Source organism: Acomys russatus, chromosome 5 (assembly GCF_903995435.1).
Source record: "Acomys russatus chromosome 5, mAcoRus1.1, whole genome shotgun sequence".
NCBI lineage: Eukaryota > Metazoa > Chordata > Mammalia > Rodentia > Muridae > Acomys > Acomys russatus.
The window spans coordinates 65,704,527-65,730,790 of record NC_067141.1 but is presented as its reverse complement, the minus strand read 5'-3'; the positions used below and the strand labels follow the sequence as shown (position 1 = coordinate 65,730,790).

The 26,264-nt window shown below is 43.6% G+C and overlaps 1 protein-coding gene and 1 non-coding gene across 4 annotated transcripts in view; one reads left to right on the top strand and one right to left on the bottom strand.

Moving 5' to 3' along the window:
• The window catches only part of Cnnm2 (cyclin and CBS domain divalent metal cation transport mediator 2), a 130,817-nt gene that overhangs the window by 99,762 nt on the left and 4,791 nt on the right, over window positions 1–26,264 (bottom strand). The gene's annotated exons all lie outside the window — the stretch shown is intronic.
• Window positions 21,082–21,214, top strand: LOC127190194 (small nucleolar RNA SNORA70). Its single transcript, XR_007830704.1, has one exon. It is a non-coding gene; the product is annotated as a small nucleolar RNA SNORA70 (small nucleolar RNA).

Sequence of the window (26,264 nt, the reverse complement as noted above, 5' to 3'; positions counted from 1 at the left end):
CAGTGTAAGGCAGCTCACACTGACAGATGGTCTCCATGTAGCACCCTTAAACTGTACCAAAATTCAACTTAGAAATAATGTCTTAAAAAGATGGCTTTCTTTGGTCAGTGCTTAGTCTCTTAGATGTGTAAGAGTCCTAAAGCAAAGGAATGCTACAAGAGCTCATATTGGTGAGAAGAAAATCCACACAACTCTCAAAACAATAGTTAGTTGGTATGCTAGAAAAGTGACTGAACACAGTGCATGCTTGGAAAGTGTTAATGGAAAATATTACCATAAAGGTCAAGGTTCAAACTAGAGGCCTCCGCACTCAGAACCTTCCCTTTGTAGAGCTGTCTGGCTTTCTGGTCTTCTCCAAATTCTCTCTCCACTCTGAATTTGCTCACTCGTTTAAGGAGAAATGTCCTTTCCTAGCCATTTACCTCCTGAAGAAGCCTGTCCATCCTTCAGAAGGTGACTTCTCCTTGAAGTCCAACTTCCCCATGTTCTCTGTCTCTATCAGTAAATGCTGGCAAACTAGTGCCCCCCCCCCACAAATGAAGACAATGCTGCAAAGTCCTGGACCACACAGGGGTCAGAGCTTCCTCATCCTGCATCACCCACACACACCTCACAGCACAGCACACTGCACGCAGCAGTTGAGCAGGTGCCTCGGAACAGTGCTGAGCACAAACTGAAGATGAAGCTATATCAGGTCTCTTGCTGTCTTATGGATTTCTGTTAATGGAGTCATAAACTTACAAAACCACATTCATTAAAGATGACTGCAAATACAGCTTTAAGCTGGGGCTGGTGTGCTGAATGCCTGAAACCCCAGCACTCAGGAGGCAGAGGCAAGCATAGCTCTATGAGTTCCAGGCCAGCCAGGGCTACTTAACACAGCCCTGTCTCAACATCATCCTCAGCAACAACACAACACAGTTTTATCTACAGAAATGCAGAAATGCACTTTAATAATCACTCCTAACTCTGCCACTTGCTGAGGAACCCTGAGTAAGTGACTTGGTTTTTATAAGCTTCTGACCTGACTGTAAACCAGAACAAGCAGTGACTACTTCACAGGACTTCTGTCAAGTAAAATGAAAGCAGGTGCTGGCACACAGTAACAATTCAATAGGGGGACCTCTTAGTACCTAAAAGCTCTCCCCTTCCACCAGATTATTGTAAGTAGTAATCCAAGTAGTACCTGAAACCAGCATTCCTTTTTAGATTTTTATTTCCTGTAACTCTTTGATGAGAAATCTTATGTCTCAGCCCATAACTGGTGGGTGGACTAGTGACATTTAAAGTTCAGCAACTTTTCCCAAGACAGCTGGGTCACTCAACACACAGCAGTGCTCTGTTTTCTCCTTTGCATGACATCAGTAGTCCATGACTCCAACTGCAATTTCCAGGCGTTTCCATGTAAGACAGCTACCAGCTTGGCCATGGCATCACCACCCTATTACCAGTCCCTATGGCAACCTTACAGACTGCCAGCAGAGCCTGTGTACAGATTCAGAATGATATCTTAGTCCCAGTTGTGCTGACTAGACACTGATATAACACATCCAGAAGCTTCTGCCAGAGGCCATGCTATTACGTCACCCTAGACAACCAACGCTCATATTCTCCAGAGATATACCAGTGAATTCCAGCAGGCTTATTGAAAAGGAGACCCACTAAACATTCAAAAATATTAAAATGTAATTATAAGAAATTTGGATAAGTATAACAAAACCACCGAATTGAGTTTAACAAGCATGCTCAAAGGCCACAGAGTGATTTGAGCTGAGCTGAGAAGAAAGATGCTCCACGGCAGCAAGAGAAGTGAACGTGAACACTGCAGTCGAGGAGAAGCACCTCACTAAAAGACAGAGAGGTCTGTTCTAAAGACTTTCCATGAGGGCAACCAACCGAGAAGAGACTGTGTGATGTGACACAACATTTGCTTTACAATAGGTGGGAGGGAGAAACCAACAACGAAGACCTCCTTTGCACTAGAGTTGAGTCTCCCAAATCACTTTCAAAAGAACACACCAGCTTTCTGACAAATATCAATGGCATACCAAAAATTACATGGCGTTAATGTAAAAGCAAAGTGCCCAGCTGAGAGCCCTGCAACTGGCTTACACGGTTTCCAGGAGGTAATGCTTGAGGCAACTTAGCTGATTTCATTATCAACTGGAAACATCGATGCTTATGAATTTTTCATTTTCCCTTAGTATTTTCCTTCTACCAAATTAATGAACAACAGAGTACGTCCTACATCCTAGACACCTTTGTCTAGCAACATCTCTTGTTCTCTTATTTATGAAGTATCGCCACATACTGGCTGAAACGGCTACTATGAAACGGCCTACAGCTCTTCCTCAGGACTCTCCCAGCATCCTGAAGGTACCTACCTCCCCACAGAGTCACCATTGTTAGTGTCTTAAGACTGTATGTTCTGCCAGGTGTGGTGGCACACGACTTTAATCCTAGCACTCAGTAGGCAGAGGCAGGTGGATCTCTGTGAGATCGAGGCCAGCCTGGTCTACAAAGCAAGTCCAGGACAGCCAGGGCTACACAGAGAAACCCTGTCTCAAAAAACCAAAAAAAAAAAAAAAAAAAAGACTGTATGCTCTCTGAGACAGTGAATTCTACATGGCCACATTTCAGACACTGAAATGGCCACAGCTAAGACACTGACCATCACAAGCAAACTGATAAACTACGACTTTACTCACAGACCCATCCTCGGCCAAATGGGATGGAGACATCAGTGACTAAAATGACATCTCCAGAACCTGACATCAGGCAGTGTTCATTGTTAGATAGACTCATCCACATTCAGCTTGAATGCATAAGAACTGGGCCTTCTAGTTGGCAGGCTGCAAGTAGTCAAAGTTAACCGAGTTCTCCAGACTGATGCCCTGGATCCTAGAAAGACAGTGTGCCATATGTCTGCCCACTACTGCCATATGTCTGCACACTGGTGCCATATGTCTACCCACTACTGCCATATGTCTGCACACTGGTGCCATATGTCTGCACACTGGTGCCATATGTCTGCACACTGGTGCCATATGTCTACCCACTACTGCCATATGTCTGCACACTGGTGCCATATGTCTGCACACTGGTGCCATATGTCTGCACACTGGTGCCATATGTCTGCACACTGGTGCCATATGTCTGCACACTGGTGCCATATGTCTGCACACTGATGCCATATGTCTGCACACTGGTGCCATATGTCTGCACACTGATCCCATATGTCTGCACACTGGTGCCATATGTCTACCCACTACTGCCATATGTCTGCACACTGGTGCCATATGTCTGCACACTGGTGCCATATGTCTGCACACTGATCCCATATGTCTGCACACTGGTGCCATATGTCTGCCCACTACTGCCAAATGTCTGCACACTGGTGCCATATGTCTGTACACTGGTGCCAAATGTCTGCACACTGGTGCCATATGTCTGCACACTGGTGCCATATGTCTGCACACTGGTGCCATATGTCTGTACACTGGTGCCAAATGTCTGCACACTGGTGCCATATGTCTGTACACTGGTGCCATATGTCTGCACACTGGTGCCATATGTCTGCACACTGGTGCCATATGTCTGTACACTGGTGCCATATGTCTGCACACTGGTGCCAAATGTCTGCACACTGGTGCCATATGTCTGTACACTGGTGCCAAATGTCTGCATACTGGTGCCATATGTCTGTACACTGGTGCCAAATGTCTGCACACTGGTGCCATATGTCTGTACACTGGTGCCATATGTCTGCACACTGATCCCATATGTCTGCACACTGGTGCCATATGTCTGCACACTGGTGCCATATGTCTGCACACTGGTGCCATATGTCTGCACACTGGTGCCATATGTCTGCACACTGGTGCCATATGTCTGCACACTGGTGCCATATGTCTGCACACTGGTGCCATATGTCTGCACACTGGTGCCATATGTCTGCACACTGATGCCATATGTCTGCACGCTGGTGCCATATGTCTGCACGCTGGTGCCATATGTCTGCACGCTGGTGCCATATGTCTGCACGCTGGTGCCATATGTCTGCACGCTGGTGCCATATGTCTGTACACTGGTGCCATATGTCTGCACACTGGTGCCATATGTCTGCACGCTGGTGCCATATGTCTGCACGCTGGTGCCATATGTCTGCACGCTGGTGCCATATGTCTGCACACTGGTGCCATATGTCTGCACACTGGTGCCATATGTCTGCACACTGGTGCCATATGTCTGCACACTGGTGCCATATGTCTACACACTGGTGCCATATGTCTGCACACTACTGCTATATGTCTGCACACTGGTGCCCTGAGCATTAACTCTTCCTTGCTGTTTTAAGGAAATTGCCAGTGCTTTGCCGTTCAGTGTCAGTGCAGAGGGGTCTGTGTCAGAATCTTCAGGCCAGCCCACCTCTCTACATCATGCCAGAACAGCTCTCAGCTGACTTCGGCAAAGAGTTGTCTCTGGCATCCCTTCTCCTCTCCAGCACATTTTCCACACAGAAGAAAAGAAACCTTTCCAAAAGGCAATTTAGTCATGCTATGTTCACTTATCCCTATTATCACATATTCAAAAGTCCCCTTTGTCGCTCTTAGGAGAACTGCTAGGGCCCTTAGCCCTGCCTCAGGAGGCTTATCCACTCCAAGCCTGCTCACTTCTCCAGACACACTGTGTGGTACCCACATCCTACCTCTCAATGCTGTGTACAACCACGAGCTCCCTGCTTCCATGTGTTCCAGCCATCACACTCATGTCCTTTGCACATACCATGACATTTCTCACTTTATCATCTCTCCCTGTAATTGTTTCTTTCCTACACCCAAACTCCTCTACTTAACATCTACCTTTTGAGTCCCCCTTCCTTCCTCCCTCCTTCCATCTCACCTCCCAGGGCTTGCAGGGCTCACCCCGCGCAGATGCTGTTCACCTGTGTGTTATTTGTTTAGTGTCTATCTTCCACCCCACCCGACCCCCAACCCATATGTACCCTAGAAAAACAAAAAGAAACACTTGTTTTTTAAAAAGAAGTTATTTTTAAGCTTAGTAATAGAAAATTATAAAAGACCAATAGTTTTGCCTGGGTGCCTGTGTGCATGTGTGTATATTTCATTACTTTATAAGGGTATTTTTTTCAAGATTTATTTATTTAATGTATATGAGTGCTGTATCTACATGTATGCCTGAATGCCAAAAGAGAGCATCAGATCCCAGTATAGATGCCTGTGAACCCCCATGTGATTGCTGGGAATCGAACTCAGAACTTCTAGAAGAGCAGACAGTGTTCTTAACCACTGAGCCATCTCTCCAGCCCCTACTTCATAAGTTTTTTCCACTCAATTTTTAAGCCTGGTCATAATTTAAAGTCACTTTTCTAAAGCACAGAAACAAACTTTGCCTGAACCTGTTCAAAACTCTAGAGCAACATGAACCGTGGCTCTTACATATAGCGCTGAGGGCTTTATAGAGTTATTCTAAAGCCCAGGGAGCTATAAATGGATTGTAGCACCAATGAAACAGTAAGAAAAGGGATTACAAAACACATACCTGAGGAACCCAAGGCTGTGACGTGCATAGCTGGAGCAGCAAGCTGCAGTCTGGGAAAATCAGCTCTTTGGTGGTGTGGAGGTATTTCCTAGCCTATCAACACACACTGTGAGCAAGAAGTTCTGGTATTTAATGAAATGCTGCAATGTATTATATATAAAATCACTATATACAGTGATATATCATAATAAATATATTCACTAGTATTTTAAAGAAAAAGAGAGAGATTTTATATACTAAATGTGACGTGTCCAGTCTTTTCTCAGAAAAGTTGGTACCTAGGTTAGCATGTTGTATGGTTTCTCTCTGTGTGTGAAAAGTAAATAGATGGAAAATAAGAACCATGTCAAAGTCCCCAGCCCTTCCCGACAGCACTTACGTCCTAGCCCAGTTATAAATCAGATGAGTTAAGTAACTCCTACAGGCTACATAAACACTGACGCTCAGAGCTGAAACCGTAATGCCTCATGGGTGTTCAATTATTAATGCACTTCCCCTAAGGCTTAACCATCTAGTGCACCTGGCAAGAATTTGCGCTCAGTGGAGCTGCACAAGCTGGGAGAACAGACGTTTAAAAAAAAAAAAAAAGAAAGAAAGAAACACAAAACTTTAGTTAGGACAACGATGAATGCAGGAGTTTAAAAAGTCCTCTGTGGTAAGTGGCCTGGCCCTACAAGACACATCTCTGTCAACACAGATGTCCAATTAGTATCGTGGCATGCTTTTAGGTATCCAATGAAGCAAAACACCTCTGGACGACAATCAATGTAGACAAAGAATTGTCAACGAGTCCATTACACAGAGAACAAGGAATCTAGGAGCTCAAAGTGCTCCTTGACACAACATCCCTGTCACTGCCTTCCCAGTATTGCTCCCTCCCACTGAGCTGCCCTGACCCTCACCACAGCCTTTGCCCTCCTTCAGGACTGTCCTGAAAACACCTCCTTCCTACACTGCTAAAACAGCACCAATGAACTCAGCTTGCCTTTCATAACCTCTACTAGGACGCTCCCCTCCATCCCTTGAGGTCTTGCACAACAGGTAGAATAGGTTTCCATTTTCTCACTGCTGTATGTACTTTGCACCAGATATTTATGGAACTGTCGGACCTGGAAAGACTCAAAGGCCTGAGACTCAGCTCTGTCAGTCTAGTAAAGCAACCAATGACCGCAGAGCTGGCACGGTTCAGCTGATGCAGCAAGCATTTATCAAGAACCTCCAGGTGGCAAGCCCAAAGGTAAACTAAACAAGATGCCTGCCCTGGACTTCCTGATCGGTAGAAGAGGATACCATTGAAAACAATGGCTACCCACAGGAAAATGACAGATCTGCACCATGATCTACAGCTAAGGTATGAACAGGGCCCTGTTGCCACACCGAAAAGAGAACAAACTCAGCCTGAAGGTTAGCGGGAAAGGCTTCCTCTGCAGAATCCAGCTTCTGTTACTATTCAGGAAAAAGAAAGAAGAGAAGAGAAGAGAGAAGAGAAGTCTATCAATCAGTCAAGAACAGCACATAAGAAGGCAAGAGAGATAAGAAGCTGGAACCCCACCAGGATGGTCAGAGTTTGAAGGACAGGTCAGAGGCAAGGGACAGGCTACTCTGACTCTCTTGAATAAAAGAAAGTTACCCTCCAGGTGAGGTAATAAATATTAGTTTATATTCTTGGTCCATAAGAGGCAGCTGGAGTGGTGATAGCGTTCAGTGGTAGAGCACCTGCCTGCTACATACAAGGCCCACGGCTCTAACGCCAACACTGCCTACCCCCCACCCCCACCCCCACCCCCAGATCAGGAAACTCCGCTCTGAGTACTCATCCTGTCACTAAATAGACAGCTCCTCTTGTGCACACATGCACCTGGAAAATGAGATGTGTGCACCGCATTCTCTACGCTTCTTCCCTCACACTAGAATGGAGAAGTCATGAGAGTTTAGACCAGGGCAGAGGAGGGAGACTTTACAGAGAGGGACTTTTTTCCAGAGAAAAAGATGTGTTCCATCTCAAACTATCATCCCCCAAAGCACTGACTTATAAAGGAGGGGAGCAGTGGCTGGGCACGGTGGCACACACCTGTAATCCCAGCACTCGGGAGGCAGAGGCAGGCGGATCTCTGTGAATTCAAGGCTAGACTGGTCTACAAAGAGAGTCCAGGACAGCCAGGGCTACACAGAGAAACCCTGTCTTAGAAACCAAAAAGAGAAGAAGGGGGACAGTGAGATGGCTCAGCAGGTACAGGCACCTGCTGCCAACCCCCTGACCTGAGGTCAATCCCATACAGAGGAAGAGAACTTGACTTCCAAATCCATGAGTATACACACACACACACACACACACACACACTAAATGTAACATTACTTCATAATGTGGTATTCCTGAAAAAACAAACAAACACACAAAAAAACAATTCTAACAGTAAGAAAACAGTCACAATTCCAGACTGTACAACCTTACACAAATTAACTATCCTGGATTCTACAAATCACATTTCAGTGTCTCCTTACTATCACAAATAAACCAACAAATAAGCAAACAAGAAAGGAAGATAGAGGGAAGGAGGTAATGGGGTGAAGTGTAGTAAAAGACAAAATGCAAGGAACTTTTCTAGATAAAAAAACCATTAAAAAGGCATGACAAGGGAATATGGGCTGAATATAGACAATATGCTTGTATTGGTGTTAAATTTGTTGATGTTTAAATTTCGGAAAACTCTTAGACTTAATCTTTATTTTATACTTATTTATTCAGTGTGTGTGTGTGTGTGTGTGTGTGTGTGTGCGCGCGCGCGCGCAGAACTCAGTTCTCTCCTTCCACCATGCTGACAGCAAATGTTCTTACCAGTGAAACCACCTCTCCAGACCCATTTCTACTCACTAAAAAACACATGCTAAAGTATTTAGGAGTAATGTAGCACAATGTCTACAATCTACTGTTCCAGGACCATGGTCCAGTAAAGAAAGACACAAGTATTTGGACACACACATATATATGAAGAGACACATGTGACAAATCTTAACAAGTAGCGAATCTAGACAAGTAGTTTATAGAAATTCACTATATTATTAAACTTTGGTTGCAGAGAAGAAGTAGAAAATGCAAAAGATCTTTCAGGTAAATATAATAGTCGTGAGAGTAGGAAGACTTTAAAGACTGAAGAAAATTTAGAAATACGAAGCTTTCATTTTAGGGCACTGGGAAGGGGTCTAAGTTCCGGGACCATTTTAGGGGAAACAGCATTTTACCTAGGAATTAGAGGCTGAGTGGAGGTTCAGATGGACAGGAGTGTGAGCAGGTGTTAGCCAGACACACAGGTACTGACGCTATGCACCATGGGACATGGAGCAACTGCTTTGGACAGAAGATAAAAGCAGGGGCTGGAGCCAGAGAGTGGGGAGCTCTTTAGACCCGCAGCAGTGCCTAGAGTCTATGCAGGAGATGACAGCTAGGAAATATCTGCTAATTTTCTTCCAAATAATCAAAGAAATGCCTGGTTAATTTAGAGAGCACAGATAGCACACAATAAATTTAATGACATTCTTAGTTAAGGTCTCTATTGCTGTAATAAAACACCATGACCAAAAGTAACTTGGGAATAAAAGGGATTGTTTCGTTTTATAGTTTGTGGTCCATCACTGAGGGAAATAAGGGCATGAACTCAAGACAGGAACCTGGGGGTGGGAGCTGAAGCAGAGGACTGAAGGAGTGCTGCTTACTAGCTTGCTCCCCACGGCTTGCTCAGCCTTCTTTCTTCCAGGAGCGCCAGCCCAGGGGAGGCAGCACCCACAGTGGCTGCGCCCTCCCCCATCAATCACTAACTAAGAACACGCCCTGCCCTCCGGGCCTGCCTGCAGCCTGGTCTTATGGCGGTGTTTTTTCTCAGTTGAGGTTCCCTCCCTCAGGTGACTCAAGCTTGTGTCAAGGTGACATAAAAATCAACCAGGACAACAATCATCTCATTTTCGACATTTCAGAATATTTATAACAAGTTTTTAGGCTTTCTTTTTCATTTTTAATTTTTTTAAACATTTATTTATTGTGGGAGTGCACATGTATGGCGGTCAAAGGACAAGTTACAGGAATCAGTTCTCTGTTTCCATCACGTGAGTCCGGGGATGGAACTCAACTCCTTTACCCACTGAGCACCTCTCTGGCCCTGATTAGTCTTTTTTTTTTTTTTTTTTTTTTTTTTAAATAAAGCACAGGGTTTCATTTTGTTGTCCGAAGTGGACTCAAGAAAGCCTCCTGCCTTAGTCTCCCGAGTAGCTGGGGACCACAGGTGCATGCCACCTTAAGGAACTTTAAGACAAGTTAAAATTATATTTTTCTTTTCATCTGAAGTAGTTATTTATCTATACTATTAAAAGTCATGTAGCTAAAATTGTCCTGTCATGTGTATAAGCTCAGAACTGCTTAGCCAGTCTTCGATGCTATACTTTTAGACTAATGCTCTTAACAACAGAGCCATCTCTCCAGCTCCTATCTTATATATTTTTGTTGTTATTAAAAATACTTAGAGCCGGGCGGTGGTGACGCATGCCTTTAATCCCAGCACTCAGGGGGTAGAGACAGGTGGATCACTGTGAGTTTGAGGCCAGCCTGGTCTACAAAGTGAGTCTAGGACAGACAAGGCTACACAGAGAAACCCAGTCTCAAAAGAAAAAGGAAAAAAAAACAATACTTAGAAAGTTTTGTATATGCTATCCTAACTATTCATTGTATTGATTTTTGTTATCTTGCTTAAAGATTGATTTTATTCAATTTGACAGAAATAAACATTTTTCTGCTTAATATGTAAAAACATAAAAACTTAGAGAGGCTGGAAAATTGGCTCAGCCACTAAAAGTGCCTAATGCTGCTGGGCATGCATGCCTTTAATCTCAGCACTCGGGAGGCAGAGGCAGGTGGATTGCTCTGAGTTCGAGGCCAGCCTGGTCTACAAAGTGAGTCTAGGACAGCCAGGGCTACACAGCGAAACCCTGTCTCAGGCAGGAAAAGTGCGTAATGCTTCTGTAGAGAGCCCAGGTTTGGCTCTCAGAAGCTACACAGCAGCTCACAACCACCTGTGACTCTAGTTCCTGGGGATCTGACCCCTCTTCTGCCCTCCAAGGGCTCCTGAACACACATGGTGCACATAAATTCACAAAAGCAAACACATAAAATAAATACATAAATCTTTAAAATAAAAACAGGGCAGCAAGATGGCTCACTGGGTAAAGATGCTTGCTGTCAAACCTGGCATCCTGCATTGATCCCCAAGACCCTCGTGGTAGGAGATAAAAGACTCCCCTGAGCTGTCCACTGACCTCCACATGTACCTCACACACACTAAATACATTAGTTTAAAATAAATATTTAAGCTGGGTGAGGTGGTACACGCCTTTAATCCCAGTACTCAGGAGGCAGAGGCAGAAGGATCTCTTTGAGTTTGAGGCCAGCCTGGTCATATAGCCAGTTCCAGGCCTGCCAGAGATCTATGGTGAGACAGTGTGTGTGTGTGTGTGTGTGTGTGTGTGTGTGTGTGTGTGTGTGTAAAACAATTACATACAGAATAGAAATGATCATATGATCCAACACAAAGAACTGAATGTAGAGATTCAAATATTTGAACACCCATGTTCATGTTCATAGCAGCATAATTCACAAAAGACAGAGATAGAAGATAGATATATATTCGATAAAATATTATTCGCTTAATCTTGATACATGCCATAACATGGATGAATGTCAAGGATATGATGGGAAGTGGAATAAGCACATCACACACAAAAGGACAAATACTATTTAGTACCACTTACAAAACCCCTAGAATGGTTACAGTCAGAGACAGAAAGTAGGACCAGGAGTGGCACGTGCCTTAAATCCTAGCACATGGGAGACAAACAGAGGTGGGTCTAGGCTAGTCCGGCTACACAGCAAGTTCCAGGCCAGACTGTACTACATAGCAAGTTCCAAGCCAGACAAATCTATATAGTAAGACCCTGCCCCACCCCCCAAAAAATCCAAAAACAAAGACACAGAAAGTAGAATAGTGGTTTTTGTAGGGAGCTATCATGGGGGAGAGCAAGTAAGCAATCAATGGACATGCAGTTTGCACTTTTTTTTCCCCCTGAGACAGGGTTTCTCTGTGTTAGCTGTGGCTTTCCTGGGCTTGTCTTGTAGACCAGACTGGCCTCGAACTCACAGTGATCGCCTCTGCCTCTGCCTCCCTTACAAGTGCTGGGATTAAAGGCATGTACCACCACGCTTGGCCCCAAAGAGTCTTACGAGGGTTGCACAGCCTTGTGGAAGCCTTTAACGTTGCTGACCTGCACATCTAAAATGGAAAACTTCATGCTACGGATATTTTACCACAATTTTTTAAATACTTAAAATATTTAGGTGAAAAAAAAATGTTTAGGTGAACACTCTGCTTTCAGTTGCTAACTAGCTCCTGAGATCACAGGTGTCTGGAGTGGAGCTACTTAAGGAAAGGGTACAGAAGAAAGCGGCTAGTTTCTAAACATATGGCCATTACCTTCTGGGACAACTATACCATTAGCGTTAGTATTAGAAAGAACTCTCAAGTCACAGCACATGCCAAGAATAGTCCCTCAACAACTCCCTCCCTATGTGGCAAATCCTCACGTGGAAGGAAGCAAAATAAAAAGAGTGACACAAGTGTTTTGAGGGAGTGACTGGAGTTTCAGATGGTAATGTCACAACCTCATTAGACTCTGAGTGAAAACCTGACCTAGGAGGGAGAGACAGCCACAGCTCTCTGGGCCAAGGGCGTTTCAGGGAAAGGGAGCAGTGGCTACAAAGGCCAAAGGAGCATGCTGGAGCATACGCTGTGCTATCAGAATAGCAGGAAGGCCAGCGTGCAGGAGGAGGGAGTCAGATGCAAAGAAGTTAGGGCAGAGCCAGAGGGGTCTGCACCTCATGGCCCACAACAATACTATCTTATTTTTCTCTACTTGGTTATCTCTGTAAAGACAGGAAACTTTTCACCATCTGGCTCAATACTACATTCAAGAGTGATTATCCTGAGGCATGCTTCATGAAATAAAATGCAGGAAACCATCTTAGAAATTGTACAATAATCAAGAGAAAGAGAGAACCCCTTACTAATTCATCTTAAATGAACTATTGAACCGAGCATCAGACGCACATCCCTAATCCCAGCCTTTAGGAGGTAAAGGCAGGAACATCACTAGTTTAAGGTCAGCCTGAGTTATACTACAAGCCTTTGTGGCAAAATACAGGAGAAGAAAAAACACATTAATTTAGTTTGAAAACAAAATGCACTTATGGTGCTTATAAAATATAGCAAGAACAAATTAAAAAATTCCAAGGGCCTGGATAGTAGCAGTGGTATTAAAAAACAAACAAACAAAAACCTTAAGCATTTTAAAAGCAAATCACTAACAAGAATCAAGGAGAAGACAGTATAAACTCATATATATAACACATTACAGAACAGAAGATGGGTCTAACTTAACTCTGATTTGTCCATAGTACTTTATTAGAACACTCAATAAAGCTTGTGGATTAAAAGTAAATCAAAGAAAACTTTCTGGAGATGGAGAAAGTCCATGAAAAAGAGCAATAAGGACAAAAATCTCAGAAAAGGCTGCCTTAGGGATGTAAGGGACGCTCAGGAGCACAGAGAGAGGCTCGAGGAGAGCAGAGGCCCTGCGAGAGCCAAGCTGGAGAGGAGAGTGGTCCACAGCTGCTGCCAGCCTCAGTGACGGAGCCAAAACAGCTAGGAAGGATGACAACCAAGACGCCAGTGACATTACTGGCTAAGACTGTCTGAAGCCAGATTGTTGAGAACGCACGCTGAAGCCATGTGCAAGAAAAGGAAGTCACAAGCTATTTTTCTTCAGAAATCTTGCAGTAAAAAAAAAAAAAACAAAACAAAACAAAACAAAAAGGGAGGAAGGAAGGAAAAATAGGTAATGATTGCCCACAATCCAGGACTCTGCCAGAAATACCTCCCTTTACCTTTGAACCAGTGGTGGGACTAAGAACCTTTATGGAAATATTTGTAACATTCAGTATGCCTAGGGCCTCAAGCTAGCAGGTTGAGTAAATGAATGCAGGACAGGGCCATCACTGCCATTTGTGGAAAGGGCAGCAAACACTCACATCTTCTCTAATATCTGGCTTGGAGAGTGGCCTTCAGAAGTCACAGACAAAGCATGAACCGATAACTTCTTGGATATTTAGCTAATGGGAGCTAAGCCAGCTTAAACCAATTAAGGTTCTTTGGCCAACATGTTTGCTTCAGCCTCTGTGATCCCTTCACTCCTTGTGGATGTGTTGGAACACCAACGCATCCTCCAACATCTCAACACATCACAGTCTGCTCCTACTCCAGAGGGAGGCACAAAGAAGGTTCCAGCAGGTCTGTACTAACTGGTGGACTTCACCATCCAGTAACCAGGTCAAACCTGGTAAGATACTTTTAAGTATCCAGGAACGGAGTAAATAATAAATGTTTGTTTCTACAATGTTAGCAAAGCAAACATCAACTTCTCTTCCTAAAATGCTTGTTTTCCTTAAGTTAGCTAACAGAATAGAGACAAGCCTATTTGTCATCATCTTGTATTATTTTAAGGCAGACTTTAGTAAAGACACCTATATGATAATTTACTTGTCCAATGACAGGGATACATTCTTTTAAAAAAATCATATCCTTAGGTGATCTTGTCATTATGCAAACATCCTGAATAACACACACACACACACACACACACACACACACACACACAATGTCCTACTGTTCTTTGCATCAAAATCAAATAAGATTAAGCCAAACCTTGCTAGACTATTGGCTACTGATGAATTCTGGGAAAGACAACCATTGTCTTCAGTTGAGTGCCACCAGGCTCCATCCAGTGAAAAGCCTCAAATTTATTGTCACATAGATGGCCCTAGTTAAACTAGTGGGTCACAAATAAAATTTTAAAACTAACTGAGAAAAGGGTATTTGAAGAGAGAAGGGTGGGGAACGAGGGAGGAGTGACAGAACATATTATATACATGTGTGAATTTGTCAAAGAAGAAGTTAATCAATGCTATGAAGAAAGCATAACGCAATCAGGAGAAACAGTATGAATAAGTTGAATGAAGCTGCTGACAGCAGAGCACAGCAGAGTGCTTTATGGTACACTGTCTCACAAGTAATCACACATTCTAGCAGCTACTCTAGTAGCAGGGCAGTGGTGCTGTACACCTGTAATCCCAGCAGAGGCAGGGGTAGGCAGAGTTCTGAGTTTGAGGTCAGCTTGGTCTACAAAGCAAGTTCCAGGACAGCCAGGGCCGCACAGAGAAACCCTGTCTCAAAATAAGCAAGAGAGAAAGAAGAAAGAGGAGAAGGTGAGGGAGGAGGAGGAAGAGAAAAAGGAGGAGGGGGAGGAGGAGGAAATGAAAAGAGAGAGAGAGAATTCTCACTAAGAGTGGCATGAAATATACTATAATAAATATATAAGCCAACACCACAGTCATTTATTACCATTATCAGATAGCTACTACATGTTTTATGTGCTATACTTCCTATGACTGGCTCTGCATCTATACCACCATCAACACAAACACATGAGCAATACATTCCACTGCAACATTACAAGCTAAGCAGGGAGCAAGAGTTTTTCCACTCCACTATAATCTGATGGGACCACCATCCTGTGTTGTTCATCACTGACCAAAATGTCTTATGCCATGTAACTGCAATTACACAGAAAGTTTCTATATGAACTCAGAAAAAAAAATCATGTTTTTTATCTGAGACCATACAAGATTTTATAGAACTAAACTGAGACCTGGTTCCTATCAAAGTTAAAAGGTCTTTTTATTTTGGTAAGGCACTCTAGAAACTTCTAGGAGTACTGCAGATCCAGGGTTCTAGAGCACAGCTTTTATTCTTTTGTCCCCTTTTAACAATCATGATTGGGTTTGCAGTGGTCATTACTATAGACAAATGGATGCATCGGTTCCTGAATCTCAACTGTCCCCTTCAGGACTGCAGCTTTATGCTTACAGTAAGATCTGCTAGAGCTGAACTGCTTCACCGATCTCATTTCATTGTAGACTTGTATTCCAGACAGGCTACAAACAACTCTAAATAAACTGGATTTTCTTCATCTGGTAACATGTTTTGAAATCAAATGCAACCCCAAACCCTTTATTTATGTCATACACACAAAGAAAGAGCAGAAGATTTCACTCTATCTCCCTGGTTTCCTGGAACTCTGAGTCTTTAAGGACATCTTGATAGTGACAACATACAATGCAGAAGGTGATGGAAAGCTGGGGTCTCTGCTCAGTAACCAACTCCTCAGAGAAGACATTATTCCTGACAAGCTTTAAATCAAGGACACTCATAAGTGACAAAAGGAAACTCGACTTAGAAGAGATGACAGAGCATGTTGTATTGTTCTAGCTGTTTTTCTTCTTAATTTTCCACAATAAAATCTGCTCAAACAGTTCCAAGTTGTGCCTGAGTGTCAGGACTATCTCAACCCAAATGTCACTTTGCAGAGGCTCTAGTTGTGTCAGCAGATCTTAGGATCACAGACTGCGAAAGGAAGATGCTCTCTTTGCTGAATGAGAAAACACTGACTCTCTCAGATTACAACTCCCCCCACACAGGCAAGAGACAGAGAGAGAGGGGGGGGGGAAAGAAGAAGAAGAAGAAGGAGGAGGGACTGAGAGAGGAAGGGATGGAGGGAGGGAGGGAGAGAGAGAGAGAGGAGGGCTGGGGATATAGCTCTGTGAGCACTTGCCTAGCATGCATGAGGCCCTGGAGTTCACTTCAGTACTTCAGAGATTTGTTTTCTTTTCTAGTGACCTAGAAAGCCAAATGCTGGTCACATTGCTGGTATGCAGCACACTGCCACTGCTGGCTGGTGGCAGTACGAAAGGAGCTAACTAAAAACTAAGGCTTCCTTTAGCCTCTGCGAAGAAAACCCTTGGGGACTGACCTTCTGAAGGAGGCACTGTCAAACAATTTAGATATCAACAGATTGCTTTCTAAGCGTATCACATATCCATGGACTGCTACAAAACCAATATAAATATTAAAACCAGCCATCATATAGTCCAGACTGCCCCCAAAGTTGCTATGTAGCTAAGGATGGTTTTGAACTTCTGATCCTCCTGCCTCCACCTCTAAGTATGAGAATTACCGCCACACCTGTTTTACATGGTGCCGGAGATCAAATGCAAGATTTCATGTATGTTAAGCAAACACTCTACCAAACATGCAACATCCCCCATGCCTAAAATTGTAAAGAAAAATAAAATTTACTGTAATCAAATGAAACAAGTAATATATAATAACCCCAAGGAATACAAATGCTGTTGAAAAATATTTTAGAAATTTAATTTTAAGAGTATGAGTGTTTGCCTGCATCTATGGTGTCCATGGAGGCCAGAAGATATCAGATCTCTCAGAACCAGACTTATAGTTGGCTGTGAATCGCTAGATGGGAGCTGGGAACTGAACCCAGGTCCTCTGCAAGAGCAGCAGGTACTTTTAATCCCTTAGCCATCTCTCCAGGTCAATAAGTTCATATATTTTTTAAAACATTTTTCTATTTTAAGAACCATTTGTTATCTAATAAGTTCAACAGGTTGCAGAGGTAAGCTCAATCTACAAAAACTGCTTGTATCTCAGCTGGGCATAGTGGTGCACTCGGGAGGCAGAGGCAGGTGGATCTCTGTTAGTTCAAGGTCAGCCTGGTCTACAAAGAGAGTCCAGGACAGCCAAAGCTACACAAAGAAACCCTATCTAAAAAAACAAAACAAAACAAACAAAAACAAAAAAACCATACACACACACACACACACACACACACACACACACACACACACACACACACACACACAAAACAAAAACTGAAAAACTGTTGGGGCTGGAGAGATGGCTCAGAGGTTAAGAGCACTGACTGTTCCTCTAGAGGTCTTGAGTTCAATTCCCAGCAAGCACATGGTGGCTCACACCCACCTATAATGTGGTCTAATGCCCTCTTCTGTCCTGCAGGAGTGCATGCAGGCAGAGCACAGTATACATAATAAACAAAGGGAAAGAAAGAACTAAGGGAGTAAGAGGATACCCCCTATTACTGGATGAAGACTTACAACACTCTCCAAACAGACCTAGAGATACGGTGCAACCCCTACCACCAACAGTGTTACTTTTTAAAAATAGAAATGGAGAAGTTGACCCATGAAAATGGGAAGGTGAATACTCCCCAATTTAAAAACTCATTACAGCACTCGGGAGGCAGAGGCAGGCGGATCGCTGTGAGTTCGAGGCCAGCCTGGTCTACAAAGTGTGTCCAGGACAGCCAAGGATACACAGAGAAATTTTGTCTCAAAAAAAAAAAAAAGAAAGAAAGAAAGAAAAAGGAAAAGAAAGAAAGAAATGGGCAAAGGTACTACTACACAGACCTTCCCTCAAAGATATGATGTTGCCTGAAAACACAAGAAGAGATGCTCAACATCTTTATAACTGCAAAGGTACATATCAAAGCCACAGGAAATATCACCTCACAGAGCTGGGCATGATGGTGCACACCTGTAATCCCAGCACTCGGGAGGTAGAAGCAGGTGGATCGCTGTGAGTTCGAGGCCAGCCTGGTCTACAAAGTGAGCTCAGGACAACCCAGGCTACACAGAGAAACCTTGTCTCGAAAAATCAAAAGAAAGGAAGGAAGGAAGGAAGAGAAATATCACTTACATTGTCTAGAATGTCTATAAAGGGGTGTGTGTGTGTGTGTGTGTGTGTGTGTGTGTAAGCAAGCTTGAGCTTGGGGGCAGAGGGAGGGAGGGAGAGGGAGAATAACAAAGTATGAAGATATGTAGAGACTGGAACCCTCATACACTCCTGGCAAGAATATAAAATGGGATAGTCACTTTGGAAAAGGGATCAGAAATGTCTCAGAAAGTTAACACCTGAGTAAGCACATGACTCCTACATAGATACCCAAGAGAACTGCAAGCCTATGTATGTCCACACAAAAACCTGTGCACCAGTGTTCACAGCAACAGTATCCATAAGGCAAAAAGGGCAACCACCAGCTGGGCAGTGGTGGCACACGCCTTTAATCCCAGCACTCGGGAGGCAGAAGCAGGCGATCGCTGTGAGTTCGAGGCCAGCCTGGTCTACAAAGCGACTCCAGGACAGTCAAGGACACACAGAGAAACCCTGTCTCGAAAAACCAAAAAAAAAAAAAAAGGCAACCACCACAAATGTCTACCCACAAATACATAAACAAGATGTGCTAAGTCCTTGAGATGAGGTAGTTGACTATCAAAGAGGGAGGTGCTGATTTGCACTGCAGCATGAATGAGCCATGAATACAGTTATTGCTGAGAAGGAGGCTGCAGCTGCACTGCATTTAAATGTAACCCAGAGACAGAAACCAGATAGTGGCAGCTGTGGGAGCAAGAAGTGGGGAGCGACTGCTTCTGGGTGAGGATGAAAACATTTTGAAAGGACAGTATTAACAGTATTCTCGAGTAAGAACCTTGAGAATACACTAAGATTCATGACTTATACACTGTAAAGGGGTAAACTACATCCCAATGTTTAAAACATGTAAAATAACTATTTGTTTAAGCCATAAAATAATGCTCCAAGGGGAAATGCAGTAATTGAGCACCTTAGCATGAGCAAAGGGGAGTTTTTCCAAGACCAGGATACATAATGTTCTTAGTAGATCTGAATTTTCCCAAGTGTATCATTGTACAAAGTTAACAAGTAGACTTTTGCAAAGATCAGCTGTGATGACCCCACCCATACCCATCAACTACTTTTACTGTTTTCACAGCCCCTTCTAGTCTAGGCATGTGCATATTTTTACAAGTCTATAATCCTTACAAATAATCACCCTACATTTCTCACACAGCCTCCCAAATTATTATTGTAATCAGCAGACATCTCTAATTTCCGTAATGTTCCGTCCGCTCTATGCCCGGACTTCAGGTGTTATTTCATCACTCATAGGTAACGCTACAGCATTCATGAATATGAAGGCCAGTGTGATCCTCTTCTTTTCTTGAATCACTGAATAAAGATTTAAGAGCAGAAACTGCTATCCTAAAGAACAGTTTTAGGACTCCTGAATGTCTCACCGAAAAGTGTCACAATTTCACTGCTCTAAGTGACACAAGCTCGCTCTATTAACATCACCGCTTTTACACGTTTGACATAATCAACACTGAAACCATTTTACCGGAGTAACCTGAGAATTTCCTTTTGTATTAAAACCTGGGGCATTCAAGGGATTTCAAGAGAGAACTTATCTTTGACATGTTCATCTTTGTTATTCTTTCCTGCCACCTATAGTTAAAAGGTGATTATTGTACCCTTGATGTTTGTACTTTAGAGAAATTAGAACATGTAATAAATTGTAGCCAGCTTGTCTGGGTAACAAACAGCCTAAAACGGTAAGCATAGAATTCAATCACATTGAAAAAGAGGGCTGGTGAGATGGCCAGTGGGTAAAGAGGCTGCTACCAGCCAGCTGTGGTCACGCACACCTTTAATCCTAGCACTCTCCTGCAGGCAGATCTCTGTAACTTTGAGGCCAGCCTGGTCTACAAAGAGTTCCAGGACAGCCAGGGCTGTTACACAGAGAAACCCTGTCTCAAACCCCGGCCCCCCACCAAAAAAAAAAAAAAAAAGATTCTAGCATTTACAACCATAAGCCTCTGTGCTATGTCTTCTTGACTGTCAGTCTCTAGATTGGACTAAGAACTGCTATTGTGAACTCGCCCATGCAAAATTCATGTTGAAACTTAATCCCTGCCATGGGGGTACTAAGAGCTGGCGCCCTCAGGGCAGGCCAGGTCATGAGGGTGGCCTCAAGAATGACTCAGGCCCTTATCACCAGGCTGGAGAGAACTTGCCTAAGACTCTTTTTTGGCCTGTCACTTTTTTGTCATATCAGGACAAGGTAAGAAAGCCTTTCTGACACCCAATGCTCTGATCTTTGATGTCCCAACCTAGAGAACCCAGAAGATCACTACAAATCACCCAGTTTCTGTAATTTCTTATAGTAGCATGAACTTAATCTGTTCATGCTGCTATATACAATAAATTGCTATAATATAAATAATAACTAACTAGGCATTAACTCCCAGTCCTTGTAAGAAACAGTTTTACATTTATTTTCACTTTTTTTTTCTTCTGAAACCAAGGTCTTGCTTCGTATTCCAGGTGGGCCTGAAATCACCATTCTCCTGCGTCAGCACTAAGATTACAAGTGTGTACCACCCTGCCTGGCTCACATTAGTTTACTGCATATTATACAAGTTGTAAAAACATCTCCATTTTCTACTAGGGCCAAAGAGGCAAGTTACTATCCAAAGCCGACTTTTCTTAACTACACTAACAAATGGCATTCTTCCTGCAGCAGGCAAAACCAAAACACTCCAGCCTGGGTCTGACAGTAGATCAGGGTGAAGACAGGCCCCAGTCAGTACAGTACTTATGTCAGTGGCAGCACTGAAACAAAACAGGGAAAAGCTATGAGCAGTTAAGGCAAAAGGGTTTCTGTCCTCACAGGAGTCTAGTGTGCAGTGGCTGCAGAGCAGCCTCCTTGATAGGACACACAGCCTGTTTGCTGCCTGTGTGGGTTTCCCCTAAAGGACTTCGGGAGAGTTTTCCCCTGGGTACACCTGTGTGATCTCAGAGTTAAGCTCCAGACAGGTATGTAGGTGCCACTGGAAATCTCCAGGGCATGTGACTTGACCAGGTCAGCAAGTTCCTCTGCACCAAGCTGCAGACTAAGGAACATGTGATTGAGTCCCTGGGTGGTACCAAGTTCAAGTTCCCTTGCCACCAGAAGATCCACATCTCAAGGAAGCAGGGCTTTAAAGCAAAGCTTTAACGTTTAATGCAGATTAATTTGAAGACCCCGTATCTGAGAAGCTGTTCATCCCAGAGGGATGTGGGGTCAAATATACCCCCAGTCATGGCCCCTGAACACGGGGTAGATCCCACACCTCTGACAACTTACACTGTACTGAGTCTCACCCCGCCACCAGTCATATTTACTAAGAAATCTCACATCCAGTCTGAAATAAACAGGTAAGTCAATAAAGAAAATCAGAACAGGGGAGTACTTGGCACTGCCACTGTTATCACCACCTAATCTAGCTTAAAATATATATATGTTCCTCAAAGGTCACTTACTGTTAGCTCCCTATCTCCCGTTCCGATACTGTGTGACACTCCAGCCCTGATGACATCTCAACAGAATGTACTGTGAACAGAAATGAAAAGAGCCAAAAAGCCTCTACCCGTAGACTTAAATCCAACCTTCATCACTCTAAAAGAAAAGCCAACTAACGAGAAAATACGTCACTAAATCAAAAGGAGCACTTGTATTTAACAGCGAGGGGCTTTGCACAATCTACAGAGCAATACCCGTGTCCCCAGACACCCTCCCACTCTACCATAACAAAGGAAAACTGCAGTTGTCAACTAAGCTCAAGTAAAACAGCATAAAATCTGATTACACAATCAGGCCTATTATCTATGTAACAAAATGCCAGCTGACCATTGTTTGAGTGCAAGATATCTAAAATACTGACATCAAAGTCGCAAGATAAAAACCGACGGCAAGCCTCAAAACTAGATTTCTCAGTGATGTGGCTAAGCTTTAACTCTGAAGGGAAGGGAGGGTTGGCCCCTGAGAACACCAGCCTAGAAGTCAGGGATGAGAGTTCTGGTCCAGTGTATACACCTAGGTAGTAAGGCATAGCCCCAAACACTCTCCTTTCCAGGGTTTACTTTCCTTATTCCAGGGGTTAAGGAACCATGTTTGCCACCCAGGCCTTCTTCCCCTATGAACATCCTCAGGGTAGCTTAACAGTGATGGATTCCACAGTCCCTCCCCAGAACCTTCAGGTCATAAAGTGAGGCCTAGAGTCTTCCCTTAATAAGTGTCCAGATAAGCTTTCGGCCACGGCAGCCATCTTGCAGTAACTCGCCAAAATGACAAACACAAACGGAAAGAGAAGGGGCATGAAGTTGCTGCTTTGGCCACATACATGTGAATCTACTAAAAGGGTGATAATGTCAACATCAAGGCAATGGGCACTGTTCAAAAAGGAACGCCCCGTTAAGTGTTACCACAGCAAAACCAGAAGAGTCTACAACGTCACCCAGCACGCTGTGGGCGTCATTGTGAACAAGCGGATTAAGGCTAAGATTCTCGCCAAGAGCATCAACGTGCGCATCGAGCACATCAAGCGCTCTAAGAGCAGGGACAGCTTCCTGAAGCGCGGCGTGAAGGAGACTGACCGGAAGAAGAAGGAAGCCAAAGAGAAGGGCACCTGGGGTCAGCTGAAGCGCCAGCCTGCGCCACCCAGAGCGGCACACTTTGTGAGGACTGACGGGAAGGAGCCTGAGCTGCTGGAGCCCATTCTGTACGGATTCATGGCGTAATGTGCAAAAGGAAATAAAGAACTGTAAAGAAAAAAAGACGTGTCCAGATAAATCTTGTCACCTGGGCCGGGCATAAGAAACACAGCACCCAGTGGCACACACCGGTAGTCCCAGTATTCAGAAGGCAGAAACAGGCGGATCGCTGTGAGTTCGAAGCTAGCCTAGTCTACAAGCGAGTCCAGGACAGCCAGGACTATTAGAGAAACCCTGTCTCAAAAAACAAAAAGAAAAAGAAAAACCTGCCACTTGGTAAAAAACATCAGCAAACTGGACTAGAAAATCTTCAAGCTGAGCTCCTTCTCACTCCTGATTCTATACTATCTGATCTCTCAACTTTACATTAGAAAACCATGTAAAATTACACCAGTTTAACACACACACACACACTCAGAACACAGACACACACAGAGCCACTCCTTTTGACACCATTCACACCTTTAAACATAAACTTTCAAACATCCTCCTACACTCTAGACAAGCAGACCGCTGACTTTGGTGAAAGACAAACACATTCCCATATGAAGCTCCTAACACAGCAATAGGCAAAGACTTCTGGATGCCATCAAAACAGAGCTGTGTGCCTCATGGGTTGGTTGGTTTGTTAGTTTATTTGATATATAGTTGTATATAGTCCAGGCTGGGCTTACTACACAGAATGATCCTGAACTCCTGACCCTTCTGCCTTCAGCCCCCAAGTGCTAACATTACAAGTGTGTGCCCCCATGCCCACTTTATATGGTGCTGGGGATCGAACCCAGGGTCTGTACATGCTTGATAAGATACACTCCAACTGAGCTACCTCCCCAGTCCATAACATGCTCTAAATGGAAATTATTCATGTGCCCTTGCTTTGAAGACATTAGATGGGTCACCTATTTCTAAGAAATAGGCAGAAAAGAACCCCACCAAGACCTACACAGCTGTTAACCGTGAGTCCTGCAATATTGGAATGTAATTGTTACCAAGAAAAAAGAGGAAAGAGAGGGGAAAGGAACAATAACTGGTTACTAATTCTTCAGAGTCACCTCTGTGTAGATAACTGGGTGGCTAGAGTCCACAGTCTTTTGATAAGAAGGTAATGACAGGTAAAAGAGAAGCTGACAGGCTTTGTGGACACAAAACAAGCAGCTTTGTGTTAAGTTTTTCTGCCCACTACATTGTTTTGCATTAGGCAGTTTTTTTTCCCATAGAGTTATCATCATCCTCTAATACAAATTTTTGAGCCTAAAACCCCAAACTGGTGAATTACTATTGTGACCTTGAACAAATTATTCAATCTAAGGCTAAATTGTTCTCATTGATAAAATAGGGCTAACACTCCATTCAGACCTCATGAGATTTCAACAGGGTTCTTCTCAGAAGCGCCTTCAGCCCTGTGTCTGGCAGACAGAAAGTAAAGGCACAAAACTATCTTTATGGCCACCATGATGATCAAACTGCAAACTCAGCATCACCACTCCCCACCCTGTACTGTAAAAAAGAACCCTCGCCTGCTCCCACACCAGTGTGTCTCCCTTTGGAGAGGCTCTGGGTTTGCAATGCAAGATCACCAAGCTGCCCACCTCCCATCCTGCTCATGCAGGAGTATTGTGAAAAAACAATCTTTCAAGTCAATTACTATTATAGGCCATGACCTAGGTAACAAAGAAGGTAAAGGAATTCCAGGCTGTAAAGGACCCATTGGTTGAATTACTCTATTCATTGCTCTTAAATCTATTACCATCCTCCATTTTCCTGATTCCTTTTCCACAACAAACAGAGAAATCCATGGCTGGTAGACCCTTCTATATGGTGAGCCTCCAGCTGCTCCTGTACCGGTTGTTGAAGTGCCTGCAGTTTTCCCTCTGTTATTCCCCCGTCGAGCAAAGCTACAAGTTACCTGCAGACAGTTTAAAAGTTCTGGCCGCTAGAAAGACAGCACTCAAGATACTTACACAAAAGTAGCCTCTCTTTCCGATTCCAGACCCTTCTATCTCCACCACCTCAGGGAAAACTAATCAGACTGATTACCAACAGTGACAAGAAAAGCTGCAACAGAGACAGGCTTACTATGCAGCAGGGACTGTCCAATGAGAGCTAACCAGCTTGGGGTTAGAGTGGGCCTGGGGGATCCTGTTTTGTTCTCTTTCTGGTTTTTTTTTTTTTTTTTTTTTTTTAATGTGGAGATAAGAGGAGAAAAGGAAGAAGAAAAGTTTTCAGAGCATCCCACACACCATGGGCTGTTCTGCAGAAACACATAAAACAGATGGTAGCAGGAGCTAGTGAGGTGGCTCAGCTGACAACAGCGCTTGCTGCCAAGCCTGAGTTCAATTTTCAGGATGAAAGTGAGTGAGTGTGTGTGTGTGTGTGTAGAGAGAGAGAGAGAAAGGGGGGGAGAGAGAGAGAGATCAGAAGACACACAGTGAATAAATAAACTTAAATAATTTTTCAGTTATTTCACAGAGCTGAGAGCATAGCCCACTGGTAAAGGGCTTGTCTACCATGGAGGCCATGAGTTCAATCCCCAATACAGTAGAGAAACAGTTATATCTAAATTAGAAAATCAGATGGATTATTTTAACTCATACAATAAAAGGCACTAATACCTGGGCAATATATTAATGCCTGCTTTAAAAAGTATTTGTAGGGGCTAGAGAGGTGGCTCAGAGGTTAAGAGCACTGCTTGCTCTTCCAGAGGTCCTGAGTTCAATTCCCAGCGACCACATGGTGGCTCACACCCATCTATAATGTAATCTGATGCCCTCTTCTGACCTGCACGTGTACATGCAGATAGAGTACTCATATGCATAAAATAAATATGTCTTTTTTTAAAAAGGTATTTGTAAATTTAATTACAACTGTTAGTGTACCATAGCATCATTTATAATTTGTGAATGAATGTTTCAATTTCTGTGTTTCTTTTCTTTTCTTTTTCTGAGAGCTGAATGTGGTTTCATTCAGGTGACTAAAGAGCTACCTCAGTAGTTAAGCACTTACTAGTTAAGCACTTACTGTTCATACAGAAGACCTGAATTTAGTTCCCAGCACCCACACAGCTGTAGGCTCATAACCACCTGGTAACTCTAGTTCCAGGGGATCTGACAGCTCTTCTGACCTCTAAGGGGTCCTGCAAATGCGAGGGATACATGCGTAACAATCAAACACACAATTGCATAAAATTAGATAAATAATTTTTAATTAATGTAGCTAATTGTAAGGTTAAATTGACCAAATTTATTTTTCAAAAATCAAAGGGAGTCAGGCATGGTGGTGCACACCTGT